Source organism: Lygodium microphyllum, chromosome 16 (assembly GCF_053477565.2).
Source record: "Lygodium microphyllum isolate KBCC chromosome 16, Lygodium_microphyllum_v1.1.10, whole genome shotgun sequence".
NCBI lineage: Eukaryota > Viridiplantae > Streptophyta > Polypodiopsida > Schizaeales > Lygodiaceae > Lygodium > Lygodium microphyllum.
Window position 1 is genome coordinate 66,387,280 of NC_141150.1, and position 5,641 is coordinate 66,392,920.

Consider the following 5,641-nt stretch of genomic DNA (forward strand, 5'->3'; position numbering starts at 1 on the left):
TGGATGTATTTGAGCATTTTGGATCTATTGGGCATTACATTTGGTTGTTATTTACATGCTATTTGAATGCTTTTAGGCTTATGTTTTACGAGCCTGAGATAGCCTGGGATTTATGCTCCGGATGTACCATACTGGGATTTGGAATGTGTGCGGCTACGTACTCAATGTATTTGAGTGTTTCTTGCTCTATTTGCATCTAATTTTACTTCCAGTGGGAGCCTCTTGGCATATTCGGATATACACAAAGTTTCACCACACTTGAGCTTGAGCTTGTGGGACAGTTACATGCATTTGCTCTCTTGAGAGCTTTATGTCTGCAATTAGTCTATAGTGGGCTGATTTGATACGCCTATTGGGGCAGGCACCTATCTCTGTCACAGGTTTGTCAATTTTGTATGCATCTTGGATGGTTATGCATTAAGCTTCTTGCTCTATCAGTTGTGCTTTTACTTGGTCTCTTCTCTTACCCTAAGACCCATTACATGCATGACTTCTAGACCTATGCGATGTCTCTTGCCTGACAGGTTATTGGTTTGACAGTTCTTGGTACCTTCTTGCCCCTTGACACTCATTGTTGACTATATCTTGCTACCTGGTAGTTGCAATGATATTTATATCAGTGATTGCTTCAATTTGGGACAGTTTTACATATTGCTGTAATTTATTTCACGAAGCTGAAATCTGCATTTTTCGAGCACTTATATGAGGTTAATGCTTATTGTTTGATGTTCTCTAGGTCATATTTGGTAGACAGGTAGGTTTTCTTGGTGATATCCACTCATTCAGCTAATTTTAGTAGTGGTTTAGTGCATTTTCTACTAATTACAACAACCTGCAATTTTTCTTTTTTGCTTTGATTTGGGACAGTATGGTTGGTCATCTAAAAGACACAACTCTCTTTAACATTGCCAAGTTGGATGGTACCAACTATGGGTATTGGAAGTCCCAGATATATGGTAAGTTTTGGTGCAGAAGTTGCATATTAAACCCTTGTGTTTCAAGGGTGTTAAACTCAAGGATATGGATGATAATGTTTGGATGGAAGTTGATGAGCTATGCAAGTCTACCATTATCTTGTCACTCTCAGAAGAGATCCATCATAATGTTGTTGAAGATGAGAATCAGAGTGCATGGGACTTATGGAAGAAGATTCGAGAGCTTTATGCGTAGTAGAGTCGTGCGTCACAGATGTATTGGTTGAAGTAGTTAATGGACCTTCGCATGAAGGAGGGGACATCCCTATCATCTCATTTCAATCAGTTTCATGCTATCATGAAGAATCTATTGTCACATGGTATTGAGTTCAAAGACAATTTTCACTCGTTGTTTTTGCTTGGCACCTTGCTTGAATCATGGGATGTCTTTTGTACTGCCATATACACAAACAAGCTTGATGGGCTGAAAATCAAAGATGTTGAGAGTGCTTTATTGACTGAGGAAATCAATAGGAGAAACAATGATGCTTCCCGCTCTTCACATGCATTGACCGTTAGAGGTGGCAAACATGGCAGGCATGATAATGATCATAAGGGCAAGGACTCTCAAAAGTCCAGGTCAAAGTTACATGGCCATAGTAAGTCCCGTGGATGGAAGTTTGATCTCACCTGTCATTATTGTGGGAAAGCAGGACATATTAGGTTGCAGTGCCATAAGATGTGCAATGATAAGCGCAAGGAAAAGGGAAAAGAGAAAGTGTAGAAAACGTCTTCTGAGCACAATATTGTACCTACAAAGTCCAGTGTGAAGATAGAAGAGGTTAATGTCATGCAGGCCACTCATTTAGATGAGGATTACATACTTGTAACTTCTTCATGCGATGCCTTACAGACTTTTGAGACACATTCTATGTATGCGCAGTGTTGGATTTTGGATTCAGGTGCGTCATTTCATGTGACACCGTGTAGAGATTGGTTTCATACCTATCATACCATCTCTTGTTCTATGCATCTTGGTGATGACAGGTCTCTTGACATTATGGGCATTGGAGATGTTAGGCTGTAGTTTTCTTCTGGCAGTTCTTTTGTTTTACATGATGTGCGCCATGTACCTGCATTGACTTGGATCCTTATGTCAGCTGGACAGCTTGATGATGCAAGGTATTTTGTGTCTTTTGGAGAGTCTGCATGGAATATTACTCATGGTTGGCAGGCTTGTGCTTGGAAGAGGTGCCAAGTCTGGCATCCTCTATCCCTTACTTGTATTTGAAGCTACCTTGAATCATGTTTTGTATGTGGGTTCTATCCCCCATGTATCCCTTTGGTATGCTCATTTGGGGCATATGTCCCTTAAAGGAATGAAAATGCTTCGTGCTTTGCAGTATCTTCCGCCTTTTGACTCTTCGCATTTTGACTCTTGTGATCATTGTTTCTATGGCATGCAAACCTGGAATACGCATAAAAAGTCTGGTAAGAAATGCATGGGTGAGCCCTTGGCTCTTGTGCACTCAGATGTATGTGGGCCCATGCCCTGTCAGTCACTAGGTGGGGCAAAGTATTTTATTACTTTCATAGATGATTACTCATGTAAGGTTTGGGCGTATCCCATAAAGAGAAAATCCGATGTCTTAGACACATTTTAGCGTTGGCTTGCATTAGCAGAGAACCAGTGTGGGAATATGCTGAAATGCCTAAGGTCAGATAATGGGGGTGAGTATGTATCACATGGCTTTGAGCAATTTTGTGATGAGCAAGGTATTAAGCATTAGTTGACCGCCCCTTACACCCCTCCCCATAATGGTATGGCTGAATGCATGAATAGGACCATTCAGGAAAAAGGGTCAGTAGCATGCTTAGCCAAGCTGGCTTACCGTAGCACTTTTGGGTTGAGGCAGTTACTACTGCCGTGCATCTCATTAATAGGTCACCTAGCAGTGGCATTAACTTTGAGGTTGCAAAGGAGGTATGGGCAAGAAAGTCCCCCCCTCTTATGATCATTTGTGTGTCTTTGGATGTGAGGCATTCTGCCATGTGCCCAAGGACAAATGCGATAAGCTCGATCCTAAAAGTGTCAAATGCATTTTCATTGGCTATGGAGATGCAGGAGAGATGGGTTATCGTCTATGGGATCTGCAAGCGCAGAAAGTGATTTACAAGCACAAAAAGTGATTATCTATGGGTTACCGTCTATGGGATCTGCAAGCACAGAAAGTGATCTGCAACCATGATGTCACTTTTCATGAGGACAAAATGCATATGCAACCTAACAAAGTGGTTGGGGTATGCAGAGTTATCTTTCAGGAGGAGCCACCTACTCCCGTATAGCCCGTTGCTCCACAGCTAGCTTGATAGTGTGCAACATCACCTGATGCTCATAGCCCACTAATGTTAGACAAGATGTTGGTCAGGTAGCAGAGCCTGGGTTGAGGTGTTCTACTAGAGATAGATGACCTCCTGACTATTTTGTGCCCTCTATGGATTATGTACTAGTTACAGATGCAAGAGAGTCTCTCACTTATGATGAGGCTATGCACAGGGGTGATTGTCACTCTTGGGAGAGGGCTATGCAGTCTGAGCTTGACTCATTGCATAAAAATCAGACTTGGGATTTGGTTTCCTTGCCTCAGGGTAAGAAGGCTTTGCCATGCAAGTTGGTGTACAGGCTGAAAAGTACCCCTAGACACCCCAAGCTGGCATACAAGGCTCAATTGGTTGCTAAGGGCTTTAAGCAGGAGCATGGTGTTGACTTTAATGAAATCTTTTCTTCTGTGGTCAAGATGGCCACTCTACACTTAGTCTTGGCTTTGGTTGCACAACTTGACTTGGACTTGTACCATATGGATGTCAAGATGACTTTTTTACATGGGGACTTGCATGATGAGATTTATATGGAGCAGTCTAAGGGCTTTGCAGACCTTGGTACAGGGAACACCTAGTGTACAAGCTAAAGAAGAGCCTGTATGGCTTGAAGTAGGCACCTAGGTAATGGTACCATAAATTTCATGCATTCATTCAATCACAGGGCTACAACCATAGTGCTATGGATTTGTTCTTGTACACGAAGAAAGCCCGTGACGGTTCGTTACTAATTTTGGTACTCTACATGGATGACATGCTTTTAGCAGGGATAGCTCATGAGGAGCTAAATGCTCTCAAGGCTCAGTTAAAGAAGAGCTTTGAGATTAAAGATCTCAGACAGGCCTCTCATATACTTGGTATGTGCATTCTGCGTGACAGATCTCATGGACTACTCTATCTGGCACATAGGGAGTACATTCATAAAGTCCTTGAGCGCTTTCGTATGCAGGATGTTAATCCTATTGGCTATCCATTACCTTCTCATGTGAAGGTTTCATAGGCCGATTGTCCGCAGAAAGATGAGCAGAGGGCTGAGATGGCCAAGATTCCCTATATGCATCAACCATGGGTAGGTAGTCTTATGTATGCCATGATAGCCACCCGTCCAGATATTGCTTTTGCAGTTGGGGTTGTAACACGTTATATGGCTACAGCTAGCAACAAACATTGGAATGCCATGAAGGGTATCAGGAGGTATTTGAAGGGCATAGCAGATATGTGTATTTGCTATGGCAGCCAAGATATAGGAGTCGTGGGGTACATTGACTCTGATTATGTAGGACATGCAGATAGTAGGAAGTCCACTTCTAGCTATGTGTTCACTTATATTTGAGGAGCTATCTCTTGGATTTCCAGGGTGCAGAAGTGTACGGATCTTTCTACTATAGAGGCCGAGCATATTGCAGCCATAGAGGCTTGCAAGGAGGCTATCTGGTTAGGCTGTTTAATTGTAGACCTTGGTATAGATGTTATACCTACACTGTGTTCGGATTCTATGAGTGCCATTCAGTTGGCCAAGAGTCCAGTCTTCCATGAAAAGACAAAACATATTGAGGTGAGGTATCACTTCATTCGCAAGGGGTACCTCTCCTCCCTCTCTCTCCCCTTAAGAGATAGTTCATGCCCATGAAGAAGATTGAAGATCGATTGAAGGCCGCTTGTCCAGCATGGTACCTAATCACTCTCGGATTAGGGAAGGGCTAGAGTTTGCTGTTTGGAGGTGGGTTGAGCATTGAAAGAGGGCTGATCTGCAGTCCCACATCAGATTTTAAAACCCGCAAAAAGAAGGAAAACTTTGGTAATTCTATTTTACAAAGGAAAATTGCTTGTTTTTTACATTTGATTGAGCCAATGTTGTTCTTATGGAGTGAAAATTGGTAGAAATATTGTTCGCTATTTTTTCTATGCTTTCATGATGAAAAAATAAAGAAACATAAAGTAAAAATGCTAGAAATAGTTTTTAGAAACTCGTAAAACACGGTTTTTATGAGGAAAATGGGATTTTTGGTTTTTTCCGGTGGGATAAACCAATACACATGAGATACAATGCTGATATAATCTATATTTCTATTGTCCTAAGAATCAAGAGCCACAGATCTAAAAATATATCAATTTTTTAATTAGAAAAATAGAGGAAAATAGAGAAAAATTGGGGAAAATAAGAGGAAAAATAGGAATATGGCTTAGAAAAATACAAAAAAATATAATAAGCAGTTGTGGATGTATGCCCCTGAGACAAAGCATGAGGTTTGGAATTAGTTTTCCCTATCTTTTTGTTATAGTTTGTGATTTATTTCTCTTTATACACTAAACCATGACAAAACAACCTCTATACACCTATGCAACAA